Source organism: Belonocnema kinseyi, chromosome 4 (genome assembly GCF_010883055.1).
Source record: "Belonocnema kinseyi isolate 2016_QV_RU_SX_M_011 chromosome 4, B_treatae_v1, whole genome shotgun sequence".
Taxonomy (NCBI): domain Eukaryota; kingdom Metazoa; phylum Arthropoda; class Insecta; order Hymenoptera; family Cynipidae; genus Belonocnema; species Belonocnema kinseyi.
The window spans coordinates 80076944-80095072 of record NC_046660.1 but is presented as its reverse complement, the minus strand read 5'-3'; the positions used below and the strand labels follow the sequence as shown (position 1 = coordinate 80095072).

The 18129-nt window shown below is 31.8% G+C and overlaps 10 non-coding genes across 10 annotated transcripts; all 10 read right to left on the bottom strand.

The window, feature by feature from the left end:
- Positions 1–4374: 4374 nt before the first annotated feature.
- On the bottom strand, positions 4375–4446 carry Trnaq-cug. Its single transcript has one exon. It is a non-coding gene; the product is annotated as a tRNA-Gln (tRNA).
- Positions 4447–4964: 518 nt separating this feature from the next.
- On the bottom strand, positions 4965–5036 carry Trnaq-cug. The gene has a single exon. It is a non-coding gene; the product is annotated as a tRNA-Gln (tRNA).
- A 986-nt stretch (positions 5037–6022) lies between these two features.
- Trnaq-cug lies at positions 6023–6094 on the bottom strand. The gene has a single exon. It is a non-coding gene; the product is annotated as a tRNA-Gln (tRNA).
- Positions 6095–6903: 809 nt separating this feature from the next.
- Positions 6904–6975, bottom strand: Trnaq-uug. Its single transcript has one exon. It is a non-coding gene; the product is annotated as a tRNA-Gln (tRNA).
- A 140-nt stretch (positions 6976–7115) lies between these two features.
- Positions 7116–7187, bottom strand: Trnaq-uug. The gene has a single exon. It is a non-coding gene; the product is annotated as a tRNA-Gln (tRNA).
- Positions 7188–7328: 141 nt separating this feature from the next.
- Positions 7329–7400, bottom strand: Trnaq-uug. Its single transcript has one exon. It is a non-coding gene; the product is annotated as a tRNA-Gln (tRNA).
- Positions 7401–7548: 148 nt separating this feature from the next.
- Trnaq-uug lies at positions 7549–7620 on the bottom strand. The gene has a single exon. It is a non-coding gene; the product is annotated as a tRNA-Gln (tRNA).
- A 322-nt stretch (positions 7621–7942) lies between these two features.
- Positions 7943–8014, bottom strand: Trnaq-uug. The gene has a single exon. It is a non-coding gene; the product is annotated as a tRNA-Gln (tRNA).
- Positions 8015–8161: 147 nt separating this feature from the next.
- On the bottom strand, positions 8162–8233 carry Trnaq-uug. Its single transcript has one exon. It is a non-coding gene; the product is annotated as a tRNA-Gln (tRNA).
- A 144-nt stretch (positions 8234–8377) lies between these two features.
- Positions 8378–8449, bottom strand: Trnaq-uug. Its single transcript has one exon. It is a non-coding gene; the product is annotated as a tRNA-Gln (tRNA).
- Positions 8450–18129: the final 9680 nt, after the last annotated feature.

Genomic DNA, 18129 nt, shown 5'->3' with positions numbered 1-18129 from the left:
GGAGCCCAAAAACCAGAGACTCCATTTACACTGGAAAATTCTCAAAACGATTATTTTTTTACAATTGCATTTTTACGTGGTATAGAGGGGTTGATTTTAAACTTTAAGGGTTGGAGCGATAAATATAAAACGGCATTTTTGAGGAGCCTGACATTCAGACTACATTGACACTAAAACATTCTAAAAAAGATTATTTTTCGACAAAGTTATATCTACTTGATGGAGAGGGGTTGATTTTAGACGTAAAGGGTCGGTGCCAAAAAATTGTAGTCGGTATTTTCAATGAACCTAAAAATCAGATACTCCATTGACACTGGAAAATTCTCAAAACGATTATTTTTTGACAAAGTTGTATCTACTTAATACAGAGGGGCTGAATTTAGACATAAAGGGTTGGAGACAAAAAATTGTTGTTCGTATTTTTGAGGTGCCAAAAAACCAGAGACACTATTGACACTCAACAATTCTCGAGAAGATTATTTTTTGATAAACTCATACCTACGTGGTAGATTTGGTAGATCTTGACTTTGTCCATAATTTTTTTTTAAATTTTACAGTGTTATTAGAGTCCCTGATTTTTGGGGTCTTCAGAAATAACATCTCTGATTTTTTACTTCAACACTTAACGCCTAAAATCAACTCCTCTCTACCACGTAGATATGAAATTGTAAAAAAATAATCTTCTTGAGCATTTTTCAGTGTCAATGGAGTATCTGATTTTAGGCTCCTCAAAAATACGTAGATATAACTTTGTCAAAAATAATCTTTTTTAGAATTTTCCAGTGTCAATGAAGTCTCTGAATTTTAGGCTTCTCAAAAATACCCTTTCCGATTTTTTGGCTCCAGCCCTTAACATCTAAAATCAACCTCTCTCTACTACGTAGATATGGAATTGTAAAAAAGTAATATTCTTAAGAATTTTCCAGTGTTAATGAAGTCTCTGATTTTTGGGCTCTTTAAAAATGCTCTTTCCAATTTTTTGGCTCCAACCCATAATGTCTAAAATCTACCCCTCTCTGCCACGTAGATATGCAATTGTAAAAAAATAATCGTGTTGAGACTTTTCCAGTGTCAATAAAGTCTCTGATTTTTGGGCTCCTTGAAAATACCGACTACAGTTTTTTGGCTGCGACCCTTTACGTCTAAAATCAACACCTCTCCACCACGTAGATATGAAATCTTAGAAAAATAATTTTCTTGAATATTTATCCAGTGTCAATGGAGTCTCTGATTTTTGGGCTCCCCGAAAATACACTCTTTAATTATTTGGCTCCAACCCTTAACGTCTAAAATCAACCCCTGTCTACCACTTTGATATGCAATTGTAAAGAAATAATCGTTTGGAGTATTTTCCAGTGTCAGTGGAGTCTCTGATTTTTGGGCTCCTCGAAAATACCCTCTTCAATTATTAGGCTCCAACCCTTAGCGTGTAAAATCAACCCCTCTCTACCACTTAGATATGCAATTGTAAATAAATAATCGTTTGGAGTATTTTCCAGTGTCAGTGGAGTCTCTGATTTTTGGGCTCCTCGAAAATACCCTCTTTAATTATTTGCCTCCAACCCTAAAGGTTTAAAATCAACCCCTGTCTATCACGTAGATGTGAAATTGTATAAAAATAATCTTCTTAAGAATTTTCCAGTGTTAATGAAGTCTCTGATTTTTTGACTCTTTCAAAACACCCTTTTCGATTTCTTGTTTTAACCCTTAACGCCTAAAATCAACCCCTTACCACCACTCAGAAATGAAATTGTAAAAATGGATCTTTTTAAGAATTTTCCAGTGTCAATGGATTCTCTGATTTTTGGGTTCCTCAAAAATAGACACTCCAATTTTTGGCCCTAACAATTAACGTCTAAAACCAACCCCTCTTTACCACGTAGATATATATTTGTCATTAAATAATTTTTTTAGAAATTTTCCGGCGTCAATGAAGTTTCAATACTTTTTTTAAATACTTTTTTTCATTACAGGGGGTTGCTTTTCACAATAAGAGTTGGTTTTACAAACGTATTTAAAATCACATTTGAAAACAAAAAAATAGCAAAAAAATCTAGCCTAGTAATTTTTTCATTACTTTTTTAAAATACTTTTTCTCATTACAAGGGGTTGCTTTTTGCAATAAGGGTTGATTTTATACAATTGTTTAATATCAGATTTGAAAGCCAAAAAATAGCAAAAGGATCTAGCCTAGTCATTTTTTCAATATTTTTTTTTAATACTTGTTTTCATTATAGGAAGTAGTTTTTTTAAATAAGGGTTAAATTTACAAAAGCGATTCATAGCTCATTGTAAAGTAAAAAAATAGCAAAAAAACTAGCCTAGTCATTTTTTCAATACTTTAAAAAAATACTTTTTCTCATTACAGGGGGTTGCTTTTTACAATAAGGGTTGACTTTATAAAAGTGTTTAATATCATATTTGAAAGCATAAAAATAGCAAAAGTATCTAGCCTAGTCATTTTTTCAATATTTTTTTTGATACTTATTTTCATTATAGGGGGTTGTTTTTTTAAAATAAGGGTTGACTTTACAAAAGCGATTCATAGCTCATTGTAAAGCAAAAAAAATGTCAAAAAATCTAGCCCAGTCATTTTTTAAATACTTTTTCCTATTACAGGGGGTAGTTTTTAAAAAATAAGGTTTGACTTTACAAAAGCGATTAATAGCTGATTGTAAAGTAAAAAAATATCAAAAAAATCTAACCTAGTCATTTTGTTTAATTTACTGATTTTTGAATGCCTTTTGTAGAGGGCGTCGCTGAGTTGCTGGCAAGCTAGCGCCGCCCTGTTTTCTCGAAAACTAATAGAGCAAAAAAATTATTATTTTTTGTTGTAAAAAATAGCAAAAAAATATGCATAATATGCCATTTTGTTTTTCGTTAGTTGCGCCGCTGTGTTGTCTGACCTCTTGTAACCACTAATCGATAACCTGTGCGTTGCATGTGAGCGCATCTGAGATAAACTTTCTGGCAGGGTCATTATTTATCAAATAAGAAAAAGAAAATAAAGTTTAAAAAATAATGCAAAATGCTAGGTCCCACCGAGATTTAAACTCAGATCGCTGGATTCAGAGTTCAAAGTGCTAACCGTTACACCGTGGGACCTGGGTAAAAATTAAGGACGAATTATCAAGGAAACGGTTATGTTTTCAACTAAAGAGATGGATTTTTAACCAATAAAATGAATGTTTAACAAGGCGGTTCAATTTTCAACGAAATATTTGAATATGCAACTAAGAACATTAATTTGATCCCAAAAAGGACGAATTCACAACGCATGCATACATTTTCAATCACATTCAGTGAAACTCTTCTATAGCGCCGATTTTGGCGCTGAAGGTGGGTGGGAACTAATTCATTATAGTCCGCACCGCTTTTGCTTGTTCACGCCTGAATGCTCCCTCTCGCACCCTCCGTGCAGCTCCTGCTAGACCTATATGCAGCGCGGCGCCAATTCTCGGAAGGGCTATATCAGGGAGGGCTATTAAAGAGTTTCAGTGCAGTAATATTTGCAACTAAAAACAATACTTAAATTTTTAATAAAAAATTAATCTTTAACAAAAAAAACAAAAGATTTTCAACAAAATAGTGCAGTATTAAACCGATAAAATGAATGTTTAACGATTAAGTCAAATTTACAACCAAATAAGGTTAATTTTTATCAATAAAAAATTTAACAGTTGTATGTGTAGCTTAAAAGGATGAGTTTTCACCCAAAAATAAAATACTTAAAATTGCCGTCGAAAAGATTAATTTTCAACAACAATAAAACGAATTTTCAACAAACTAGTTTAATATTTAACCAACAAAATACATTTTTAATAAAGTATATCAACTTTGAACCAAGTAGTTGAATTTTCGATAAAATGAGATTGTTTTAACTTCATAGTTAAATTTTAAATAAAATAATTAAATTCTTAACCAAAAAATAAATTTTTTAACCAAAAGAGATGATTTATAAACCAAAATTATATTAGTACACTATAGTTTTTTACTTTAAAGAAATGGTAAGAAGGGATCATAAAGGAAAGAGTGTGAAGTACGAAATTCCTTGATTCTTTCAGGCTTTACCCTGACGTTCCCTGATTTTTCCTGACCAGTTTTAAATTCTCTGACCTTTTTTGACTTTCAGAAATATCCTGACCTGTAGGCAACCTGAAAATGTAAATATTTTTGAATACATATTTTTAGAAAACAATTGTTTTACTTCGGTATTTTACTTTGATATTAACATTTTGTGCTAAATGAGCTTGTACCTACAACCGATAATCGACGCACTGCAGGTGAGCGCATATGAGATAAACTTTCAGGCAAGGTCATTATTTATCAAATAAGAAAAAGAAAAATAAAGTTAGGATAATAATACAAAATTCTAGGTCCCACCGAGATTTGAACTCGGATCGCTGGATTCAGAGTCCAGAGTGCTAACCGTTACACCATGGAACCACGGTAAAAATTTGACGAATTTTCAGCAAAACGTTTGAACTTTCAAACTAAATAGATGGATCTTTCACCAATAAAATGAATTTTTAACAACCTAGTTTAATTTTCAACCCAGTATTTAAATACTCAAGCGAGAAAATTAAATTTAGGTCGAAAAAGATGAATTCGCAAGAAAATACGTAAACTTTCAACCAAATAGTAAACATGTTTACCAAAAGAGATGATTTCTGAACCTGACTAGTTTTAAATTCCCTGACTCTCCTTGACTTTCCGAAATTTCCTGACCTGACGTTAACCTGAAAAAGTAATGTGTCTTTCAATTTATATTTTTAGGAAACAATTGTTTCAGTTTTTAAGGTGTTTTATTTTGAGATTGAAATTTTGTGCAAAATGAGCTTGTACCTGCTAATCGATAATCCACGCGCTGCAGGTAAGCGCATGTGAGATGAACGTACAGGCAGGGTCACTATTTATCAAATAAGAAAAAGAAAAAGAAAGTTAAGAAAATAATGCAAAATGCTAGGTCCCACCGAGATTTGAACTCGGATCGCTGGATTCAGAGTCCAGAGTGCTAACCGTTACACCATGGAACCTGGGTAAAAATTTAGGACGAATTTTCAATGAAACAGTGAAATTTAAACTAATAAATGGATCTTTAACAAATAAAATGAATGTTTAACAACGCAGTTCAAATTCCAATGAAGTATTTGAATATTTACCCAAGAACATTAATTTTATCCCAAAAAGGACGAATTCACAGCACCTTGCATACATTTTCAACCAAATAGTAATGCTTGCAACTAAAAACAATAAGTTTTTTACCATAAAGCGAATACTTTAATTTTCCATACAAAAATTAATCTTAAAAAAAAATAGATTTTCAAGAAAACAGTGCAATATTAAACCAATAAAATGAATTTTTAACAACGAAGTTAAATTTACAACCAAACAGGTTACTTGTCAATGAAAAATTTAACAATTCAATGTTTAACTAAAAAGGACCGTTCTTCACAAAAATAAAATTCTTAAATTGTGAATTAGAAAAATTAATTTTCAACAAATTAGTTTAATATTCAATCAGTAAAATAAAATTTTAATAAAGTAGTTTAATTTTAAACCAAGTAGTTGAATTTTCGATAAAAAGAAGTTACTTTTTAACAAAATAGTTAAATTTTTAATTAAATAATTGAATTCTTAACCAAACCGTAAATTTTTTAAACAAAAGAGATTATTTCTGAACCAAAATTATATTAGTATACTCTCCTTGTTTTCCTTGAAGAAATGGTGAAAAGGGGAATCGGAAAAAGAGTGGAGAGTCCGAAATTCCTTGATTCTTTCAGGGTTAACCCTAACGTTCTCTGTTTTTTCTTTACCAGTTTTTTTAAATAAATATTTTTACGAAACGATTTTTTTTCAGTTTTCAAGGTATTTTATTTTATTTTGTGCGAAGTGAGCTTGTACCTACAATCGATAACCCACGCACTGCAGGTGAAGACATATGAGATAAACTTTCAGGCAGGGCTATTATTTGTTAAATAAGAAAATGAAAAAGAAAGTTAGAAAAATAATGCAAAATGCTAGGTTCCACCGAGATTTGAACTCGGATCGCTGGATTCAGAGTCCAGAGTGCTAACCATTACACCATGGAACCTCAGTCAAAACTGTGAAGATTTTGAAAAGAGGTTGTAAATTTTGAACTGAAGAGTTGTTTCTCAACTAATAAAATGAATTTTTAACAACTAGTTCAAATTTCAACCACGCATTTGAACATTCGACTAAGAACCTTACTGGTATGCCAAAAAAGGCGAATTCACAATAAAGCACATACATTTTTAACAAAATATTTATTTTTTCAACTAAAAAAAAAAGTTGAATTAAAGAAAAATTAATGATCAATGAAAAATATAATAGTAGAATTTTCAACTAAAAAATACACATTTTCATTCCAAAGTGGAACAGTTAAATTTTCAGTTAAAAATTTATTTTTAACAAAAAAAGCAACAGCTTTTCCACAAAATGTGCAGTCTTAATCGAATCAAATTAATTTTCAAAAAAATATTTCAACTTTCAAGCAAGTAGTTAAACTTTCGACAAAAAAATGACTTTTTAACAAAATGGTTAAATTTTCAACTAATTTCAATCTAAAATTCTTACACATCGCCAGTTCTCTGCAGGATTTTCTGATGTAGCCCGAAAATTTGAAGTAAAAAATAAAAAAATCGATCCATATCTTTTTGAAAATTCTAATTTTGATTTTTTAAGATTTTGTTTGTAATAAGAAATTATAATTATATGTACGCTTTGATACTAAAAATATATTGCAAAAAGTTTCTCTAATTTTGCCGCCAAACAAAAATGCTGCAGGTGAGTGCATGCCATATAAGCTGCCAGTCAACGTAATAATTTATCAAATAAATAAAAAAAAAACGAAAATAAAAGCAGAAAAAATGTAAAAATTCTAGGTTCCACCGAGATTTGAACTCGGATCGCTGGATTCAAAGTCCAGAGTGCTAACCATTACACCATGGAACCTCCGTCAAAATTGTGAGATCTTTACAAAACAGTTGAATTTTCTAAAAATGCTGTAGGTCTGTGCATGCCAGATAAGCTCCAGTCAGCGGTATAACTTATCAAAGACATAAAAATAAAATTAGAAAAAATGGCAAAATAATAGGTCCCATCGAGATTTGAACTCGGATCGCTGGATTCAAAGTCCAGAGTGATAACCATTACACGATGGGACCTCGGTCAAAAATACGACGAATTATGAAAAAAACAGTTGAATATTCTAGAAATGCTTAATTAGAGTGATGCCAGATACGCTCTCAGACAGCGGGATAATTTACCAAATAAAAAAAAATAAAATTAGAGAAATGGCAAAATGCAGGTCCCACCGAGATTTGAACTCGGATCGCTGGATTCAAAGTCCAGAGTGCTAACCATTACATCATGGGACGTCGGTCAAAATCGCGAGTTTTTTACAAAACAGTTCAACTTTCTAAAAATGCTGAAGGTGAGTGATTCCAGATAAGCTCCCAGTTAGAGTAATGCTTTATTCAATAAATAAAAAAACTAAAATACAAGCAGAAAAAATGGCAAAATTCTAGGTTCCACCGAGATTTGAACTCGGATCGCTGGATTCAAAGTCCAGAGTGCTAACCATTACACCATGGAACCTCGGTCAAAACTACGAGATCTGTACGAAACAATTGAATTTTATAGAAATTCTGTAGGTGTGTGCATGCCAGATAAGGTTCAGTCAGCGTCATAACTTATCAATGAAATAAAAATAAAATTAGCAAAAATGGTAAAATTCTAGGTCCTACCGAGATTTGAACTCGGATCGCTGGATTCGAAGTCCAGAGTTCTAACCATAACACTTTAGGACCTCCATCAAAAATATAACGAATCTTTAACAATAAAGTTGCACTTTCTAAAAATGCTGAAGGTCGAATAAAAAAAGAAATAAAAGTAAAGTTTAAAAAAATGGCAAAATGTTAGGTCCCACCGAGATTTGAACTCGGATCGCTGGATTCAAAGTCCAGAGTGCTAACCATTACACCATGGGACCTCCGTCAAAAATACAACGAATCTTTAACAAAAAAGTTGCACTTTATAAAAATGCTGAAGGTGAGTGATGAGAGATAAGCTTGCAGCGTAATAATTTGTCGAATAAAAAAAGAAATAAAAGTAAATTTAAAAAAAATGGTAAAATGCTAGGTCCCACCGAGATTTGAACTCGGATCGCTGGATTCAAAGTCCAGAGTGCTAACCATTACACCATGGGACCTTGGTCAACACCGCGAGTTCTTTACAAAACAGTCGAACTTTCTAAAAGTGTTGCAGGTGCGTGCATGTCAAGTAAGCTCTCAGTTAGCGTCACAATGTATCAAATAAAATAAATAACAATAAAATTAAAAAACGGCAAAATGCTAGGTCCCACCGAGATTTGGACTCGGATCGCTGGATTCAAAGTCCAGAGTGCTAACCATTACACCATGGGACCTCGGTCAAAAACACGAGATCTTTACAAAAAAGTGTATTTTTCTAACGCGAATAAGAATTTTCAACCAAAAAATCTGAATTTTGCAACCAAAAAGTTAACTTTTAACAAAATAGTTGAATTTTCTATTATGCTAAAGAATATTTAACCTGAAGAGATGAATCTTTAACAAAGTAGTTACATTTTGAACCAAAGATATGGATTTTAAACTAATAAAATGACTTATTTAATTAGTAGATCAACCAGCTATTGAAATTTTTAATCCAGAAGATTAATTTTTTCCCAAAAATGAGGGATTCACAACAACATAAATACATTATTAAACAAAATAGTTCAATTTTTAACTAAAAGCGATCAATTTTCAATAAAAAGTGGAATAGATACATTTTTAGTAAGAAAAAACTTCTGCCAAAAAACCATCGCATTTTCAAAAAAACAGTGCGATAATAAGAAAAGAAAAGAAATTTTTCAAAAAGTAGTTAAGTTTTGCAACAAAGTAGATTAATTCTCATTGAATAATGTAATAGTTCAATTTTCTACTAAATAGATCCATTTTTAGCCATAATGGATTAGTTCAATTTTCATTTAGGAAGTTAATATTCAACTGAAAAATACGAGTTTCCAAATAATAGTTAAGCCTTCAAACAAATAGTAACATGCTTAACTCAGAGAAATAAATTTGCAACCAAAAATATAATAGTGGATTTTTCTATTAGGAAAAATTAACTTTCAAAGAAAAAAGTTGGATTTTCTAATTCGGCTCTGAGATTAGAACTAAGTTTCAAAAAATAATCTACTCATTAGTATTAAGTCACATTCTGAAAATTTGTGATAAAAATTGATTGATTTTTTTGCAACGTGCGGTTGAACATTCCTGCATCATTTAATTAAAAAATTATTAATTTGTAAACTATTTATAACAAATTTATAAACATTTCAAGTAATGGTGAAAAATGTATGTAATTAATAATAACCTTCTCCGCACTGAACGAAACAGCGAGCACAACAAAGTTATAACGGTTTCTGTATTTTAGGCGTTCAGACATCCTACTAATTGAAAAGAATTTCAAATTTAGTGTGTAAAACAGGGAAAAATCAGTATTAGCTTGATAAAAATTAATATAAAGTAGTAATAGTAACAAATAACAAGATTTTGAGAATCTTATCTTATTAATTCAATTCGCATTCAAGCGAAAAAATGAGTCAAACTAAATCACTTATAAATATTTTTTTACTTAATTCATAAATTGTTTTTTTTTTGAGAGTTGAGAAAAATGTTAAAATCTGAATTTTCATAATACAATTTACACTATACATTTACACTATTTAATCGACTGTCACCATATTTTGATTTAGAATTCTTTTATGAACAACTTTAATTTCAGAGCAAAATGAAAAATAAAAAATGGTAGTGTATCGCCTGGGATGAAGGCTCTTGTTATGAAAAATAATCATAATATTATTGAATGCAAATATAAGGCAATAGTTTAATTTATTTGATTGATTAAAACAATGCTTGTAATAGTATTGCCATAAACAAAGCAAAACCATATAAAAGATTTAAGATAATAATGATTCTCTGAATTAAAAATTCTTTTTAGAAAAATATACTGACTAAGGCAGAAATAAGAATGTGCAAGAATAGCCTAAAATTACCATCATTTAATTTATTTAATTGAATAATGTAATCGTATAATAAAATAAATAGCTTAATAATTTCAAAAATCCAGTTGGAAATCCCTTACAATCTATTAAAAGATGTTTTAATTCCTTCATTCATTATTATTATTATTATCCTACCATTAGAGCCAATGCCTTTCGGGATAAACGTAACATTTGTCGAAAACACTCAAAATCCTTGATAATATTTGAAAATTCTTTTAAATTCCTTTATACCATTTGAAAATCTAAACAAATGCTCTAAAATACATGGATATGCTCTGAAATGTTTTGCAATCTCTGAAAATTCTTTGAAATCCCGTAAATCATCGGCACCCCCTTCTGCGAAATCTCATTAAAATTTTCTGATTTCTTTCAAAATTCGTAAATATACATAGGTATCTCTTGAAATCCTTTAAATCGCGTAGATTTCTTTTGAAAATTTGTTGAATCCCTTACAATCTTTATATGATGTGAGTATTCCTCAAAATATCTTGAATTCCTTTAAAAGCTGTCGAAAGCCCTTACATTTTCTTGATATACCGTGAAATATTTTCAAATTCTTCAAATCGCTTGAATTATACTGAAAAAACTTAAAAATTATACCACTTAGAATAGTAAAATTACCAACAAAAAATTAGTGCAATTCTACTACTTTTACTATAGGGTGAATACCACTTGCATGCTAGAAGTTCCAATCAATCTAGTAACTTTACTACTTTTAGATTGACAATGTAGCAAGGCGTTGTAGAAGTACAGTTTCTGCTTGTAAATCTGTGACTTTCAGAGCAGGTAATAAATGGACCTACTTTAGAATTTTGAATTTGTTGCCGTTGGTAAAAGTACAGAAACTGTAGAAAATTTCTTTTTCCAACGTAATCTCACGTCTTTATATTTGATAATTGATAACCCGGCGCACTTGCACTGCTCTGGACGCAGTATAAGTACAATTAATTATAAGTTTCAAAATTGCGGAAGATAATGAAAAAATGGTAAAATTAAAATTGTGCGTAGAAGAGCGTGTTTCAGAACGGTATAATTTATGGAAAAATCTATAAACAAATATTAAGCAAGAATTTTTTATTTAAAAAACTGCGTTCTGCTCTATTCCTTATTTGAAAGGAAAATTTACCATTTGTAGTCAAACTACCATTATTCAAAATTTCTCATGTAGATGCTGAAGTTATCATTTTTAATAAAAACACGAATATTTTTGGTTAGAAGAACATCACCTAAAATTCATAATGCATTTGTAATTTTATAGAATCTGTCTGGAAACTTACATTACCTAGAAGTTAAATTACATACTGAAAGTGAATATTCGTTATTGTCAGTGAAAACGTTACTTTAAAAGTAGGTAATAATCGAACGTACTCTGTAAGTGGTAAAATTACCAGACATTTTTTTTACGGTGTAACCCTAAAGCATCGAAAGCTTTAAAATCACTTTAAAATTGATTGAAATCTTGAAAATCCTTGGGAATCTTTTCGAATCTCTTTAAGTCCCTTAAACTTGAAATTCCTAGAAATTCCGAAAATGCTTTTTAATATTTGTAAATAATTTAAAATTCGGTTAAACTTCAATAATATTAAAAATCCTCTCAAATTCGTGGATATAGTTTTGAATGTTTTGAAATCTCTTAACTCCCTTTGAAATTATCGAAACCCCATTAAATCTGTCAAAAAACTTTAAAAATGTTTTAAATCTTTGAAAATCTTAGGAAATCTTTTGCTATATTATAAAAAAACCTTAAATCTCTTTAAATTTGTGAAATCACATTAAAATCTCCTAAAATATCTAACAATTCATGACAATGCTTGGTTATCTCATAAATCCCATGTCTACTTTCAAAATATCAAGAAATCTCTTAAAATACTTTCAAATAAGTGATTTAGCTTGATCATCTTCAGAAAAAGTCGAGATTTTCTCGAAATATATTCATAAGGGATCAAAATATGATGGACATGAAGAATCTGTAATCTCTTCAAATCTTTAGAAATTTCTTTAAATCTCGTCTGCAGTGAAAATATATTATTGATATAATCTAGAATTTTACGTAAGAAGGGGGAGAGGTTAAAAAAATGAATTCTTACAATAGGGGTAGTGGGGCTAATCTAAAATTTCAACAAAAAATCGTCTCGTAATTAATGGACGTTCCCTCATATGGGTATTAATTTTATGATAGGGTTACACCAATAAATTTAAGAAATTGAATAGTGGCAATTTTGTGTTCAACCTTAGAGTTACTGGAATAATCGACTTTATTATTTTTAAAAATTTATTATTGTGTAATGATTTATTGTTGGGTAGGATGATATAATGAATTGTCACACGAAAAATATAATGTTTTGCTTGGAGGTTCGTGCTCAGTCGGGGGTTGCATTAGCAAGTGTTTATATCGTATCCTATGCTATGCATTTTAGAGCAGGGGTATATTAGTATGCTCTTCATCAATCATGCCCACTGCTGAGAGGTTACCGATCTCGAGCAAGACGCTTTAGGCATTTGAGATTTTATATACGTACTAAAAAAATTCTTTCGAGCGAGCGAAAGCATCGCTCTGACTCCTCGTAAAATACGAGGAAACATATTCGGAAGTTTTTGAAAATGGCAAGGAAATTTTTATAAATGGTTTCCACGCCGCATTCCACTCATCAAAATGGAAAAGTTAAATAGTTGGTTTGAAAAAAGACCAGTTTTTTTATAACTTTCAATAGTCGCACAAATTAAAATCTCTCACGGGCCCTTTAAAATAAAAAAAATGCATTTCATTTCTCGAAAAGTTCTTCACTTTTGGTTGATTTTTCAAAGCCGTTTTAAGTTTACCTTTCAAATTATATCTTGAATTGCAAGGTATTGGAGACAATGATACTGTTAGCATTTTAGTGTTATTTTGAGAGTGAAGGCAACTTAATAGTTGATAACACTCTATCTTGTACAATGACCCCATCCGAGTACCATTCAATCAAGCACTGCCATAAATAACTCCTTGTGTTCCCGTGCAGAAATTCCAATTTGGAACTGATCGGGGCCAGATCGGGCAGAATTTGGCCCAAATCAGGCTATCTAGATGGGGACAGACTCGAAATGAAACGCGATGCCCGATCGGAGCCCAAGCGCTGCGCCCGTAGATAACCATACCTGGCCCCGATCGGGCCCATATTATTTTATTTCTCTTATTCTTAATTAAATGGGATACTTAAATAAAATAATATTAAAACCGAATATATCACCTCCTTAACTGAAATTTAAGAATATAAATATTAGGTTATCTAACAGATCGCGATATGAAAAAATTGGAGTATGTCACTTTTTTTCGAGCAAACAGAAAAAGTCAAATGACGCAATATAACAGCCAGAATTTGTGTATGATAAACCATTTGAGTATTTTGCAATATATTTTTGGTTTTAATTTCTAAATTGAAGTTGCTTTTAATTTCTATATTGAAACTAATTGTGGAAAGTATCAAATCACCTAAAAATACGTAAAAATAAATATGTTTTTGAAGTCATGGTCGATGTAATTCGTTTTTACATTCAACAAATGAAATATTACTTTTGCTACTTTTCTTATAAATAAATAACCTCATTTCGAAGTTAGGTTTCATCTTAACATTCTTAATAAATTTACTTATTATAGTCTTCAACACGTAATTCAGGAATATTTTGAAGTATGCTATACCTACGCATTCGTCTTGTGCTCACTTTTGGAATTTTTTCCCACTTATTTTATCACTTTTCCAAATAATAATGGAAATATTTTTGACGCTTGACACTTTACGTTGAAACTTGGGCGATTTGAAGTCAACCCACTTTAGTCCCCGAAATTAATGGAGCGCCATCTACTGGCAAGCTTGGCTTTTAAGTTGGGGTCTAGACGGGGACGAATTTAACAACCACAAAATTGTGTGCCCGATCTGGCCCAAATCGGAAATAAGGCAAAGATTTGGCAATTTCTGCACGAGGTCGAGCGGATACAAGAAGGATTATGTATTTAAAAATGGATTAAGATCCTGAACTGAAATCATTAAAAACCTAAATAATTTTCGATACAATATTTTTTCTTCTTCAATCCGTCGAATTTCAATGGCCCTAAATTTAAAGTTTCATTTTGAAAGTTTGAATTTAAAATAAACAAGTCCAGTGTAGTCTTGGCCAGCTAAAACCGGGACTAACCCTGGCATTTTGAGCACCGGGAGACAGCCGGAACTTTGTTTGAAACCGGAATTTTCTCAGATTTCTTTTTACTTTTGCAATGAATATTCCCTTGCTCATGAAAAAGGGCGTAAAAGTGTGCTCAGTGTTACCAACTATCTTTCTTGAAACATTGAAGATAGCTTTTATATTTAAGATTTCAAAGGTAATGTTTTGTTCAAAAATACATGTTTCTTCTATATAATCTATACGTATTTAGGATTTTCAATTTTTTGTTGATGACTCGTTTAAATACTCAAGTTCCTTTAATATTCGAGAACAAAAACTTAATTTTTAAATATTTGCCATATCAATTACAGAGGTAACCCAAGTTTATATAATTATACAATAATTTAAAATAATTTGCATGATAAAAATATAATTTAGGGATACTCTGGATGTTTTACATACAAATAAATTCAAAAAACTTGTTGCGAACACCTGATTTGAAGTTGTAGAGTAACATAAGCTTACTTTTGATATATTTTGTTTTCGAATTTAAATTTGTCCACTTTTAGCGATTTCAGGAAGTAAAAGTATAATGTTACCACACAGAGCACAGATTAAAGTATAATTTCCTATCAAAATAGAAAATTCATATTTAAGTTCCTGGATCACAAAACTGCGCATTTTGTTATACACTACAACAACTAGGGAGACTGGCCGCATTTTTGCCATCTTTAAAACTACTTAGAAAATTTGTTGGGGGAGAGATTCTGCTGGGGAGACTTGCCGCACTTTTGCCATCTTTAAAACTATTTAGAAAATTTGTTGGGGGAGAGATGCCGCTGGAGATACTTGCCGAATTTTTGCCATCTTTAAAACTACTTAGAAAATTTGTTGGGGGAGAGATGCCGCTGCGAAGACTTCCCGCATTTTTGCCATCTTTAAAACTACTTAGAAAATTTGTTGGGGGAGAGATGCCGCTGCGGAGACTTGCCGCATTTTTGCCATCTTTAAAACTACCAAAAAATTTTCTTGGGAGAGAGATGCCGCAAAAATGTCAATTTCACAGTGAGAAATGCCGCGCGGGAGAGAAGCGGCTGGGTAGAGATGCCGCAGTTGTGACATGCCGCAGATGTGACATGCCACAGATGTGACATGCCGCAATTGTGACTTACCGCAGATCAGACATTCCGCAGATGTGACATGTCGCAGATGTGACATGCCGCAAGTGAGACTCGCCGTAGAGAGACTTGCCGCATGTGACATGATATGGACTCGAATTTAAATTTTATGGGAAAAAAGAATAACTGAAGCCATTAACAAATCAATCAATCAATGTCAGAGTTCAAACGAAAGAACGAAATATAAATAAATTATGAAGTTCCTATAATCCCTGTAACTAAAGCACGTGACATATGACATCTTTATATTTTGTGCGAAATATTTGGCAAATTTCCTGTCTGGGTATTCTATTTTTTAATTGTTTGAAATGATTATATTTCTAAGACAGACCAGACAATTTCTATTGAAGAAATAACAAGAAAAATACAGAAGGAATAGAAAAAATAAAAAATAAATATTTTTGCCAAAAGCAGAATAATACAAGCAACAAATAAATCTATAATTACAACTGTAAATGAATTTATTTTGTAAGTACATTTGTTAAAACAGTTGAAATTAATGGCCCGTGAGATGCTCTGCATCGCAAAACAATTTTTAAAACAATTAAATTATTTTGTGTAATGAAACAGTTAAATGTAAAAAATTGGGTCTATAGTGTTAGTCGAGGTATTAATTACTGAACTGTCGTTGTAAACAAAACTGAAAATTCAAATTAGGTTATTGATTTAAGTGTAATGGCGGTATCAACTTCCTCAGGCAATTAAAGAGATTAAAGCTTGTCGGCTGCCTGACAGCTTTAGCGTACTGTATGGAGTCTAGTCTAGTATAGGAATCGCTCCTATACTCGCAACAGTAAAAAATGATCGGCCAAAAAGAATTTACATGGACAGAGAGCGGCAGTTGTTGATGGGTCGATATAGTCATTTTTCATTTTATAAACTTATATTGATTTATATATTATACATAGACGAGAGTACTGGAATATGAGATATTCTCATAATATGAGATAGCGGAGTATCAGCTAAACTAAGAGACCCAGTCTGTTGGTTCTATCACTAACTTGTAGCCCTTGAAGAAAGAATAATTTCGTGGTATAGCACATTTTTCATTGGACTCCTAAAGATAATAGACGAACTTTTTGTGAAATCGATGGTGGTCGAGTTCTTGGAAGGGAATTCTTTAAACCCTATTTATTATTTATTAAATATCTATTTAGCAGTAAAGTTTGCCTCGCGTTATGGGGATGTAATTACTAAGTAGGAAAATATCGATAGTGTTGAAGTTTTTCATTTTACAGGTCAGGCATAGTAAGTGCGCAGTTGCACGGCATGGTTCTCATAATATGAGATACCTGTGGTTTTTATAACACTGTGGCTGCGCGGAGGAAATTGGTTACGAAAGTGTTTGTGACTACTGCAAAAACTAAATATATCTAAATAGTTCTAAATTTATATTTCGGAAACATAGAATACAGTTTTTAATTAAAAATAATACTTTATTTTGCATTTTATTAGCTATTTCCTGGAGTATCTCATATTATAAGAATAGTTTGATGAGTTTGGAAAAAGCACTTTTTTACATTTTTCGTATTTTCAGCATAAACAAAAATGTTGATAAAATTTTTTATTTGAGCTTCTTATGACAAATTAAATTTCCTTTAAAATGACCTATATTACTTTAAGATTCAGTCCATAGAATTCCGACAATCACGCCAAACAGAGTTGGTATCTCATATTTGGGTAGTCTCCTCTGCATGTATGCAATTAGTTTTAGACATTAAATTATGAAAATTAATTTTCTATAACAGAAAAATTCGATTTAGATGAAGATACGTAGTTGCCGGGAATTAATCCCGGGTTTCCAAGCAGCATTACAGTTTCTCTCTGCAATCTGGTATTCTGGATGCTATAGTACACGCAGAAAATCCTAAAGTACTGAGTGTTTTTCTTTAAATAATTGGTTCGCTTATAGAAAAAAATTAACACACAATTGGTTAGTGTGTAGAAAGGAGCCAGTCGTTTATTGAGAGTAACCAGTCGTTTATGCTACACGAGTATCAATAGAGCAGTGAGTAAAGCGATCTACACTACTCAGTGCTTCATGATACGAGTACATAACTGAGTTGTGCAGACTACGCGATACACGTTTAAGATCATTAAAGACCGAGGCCCAATAAGAACGAACTCAACAACAGCTGTCAGACAATCGGAAATGTGGAAAGAAAACAGAATACCGGAATTGCGCCTTGTTGTTTTGTGGACCTTAATAAACATTCATGAGCCAGACAGGTGAAGAGAACGTTGAAACCTTCAAGGTAAGTTATTTTTCGCTGAATATTGTTTATAACATTGATTTCTTTCGCGAAAAATATAGTTTTGTCCATCCTTTTCTGTGACCACTCATCATCGCGAATATGTTATCTTATTGAAAGAAGCAAATTAAAAAACGACCTCGTTTTTCATCCAAAAAGATTATGTCGTTATTGACCTCGTTCTTAACGTTGCTTTTTACTTGGGTTTCAACGTCGTTTTCGATGTCGTTTTTAAGGTGTTCGTACAAGAAATACGTATGTAGTATGCTGGAAATGGCTCGCGCGCAAACCGTCCGTGCGCGCGCAAGCCGTTCGTGCGCGCACACATACAGAGCGCCAATCAATTGCGTGCGATCTGTCGCACTGCTGCGGTGCGAACTGGTTACGTACCGTTGACCTATTGGACTGCCGCTCGAGAAGCAGAAGTTTGCGACGCTGCCAATTTGGCCTC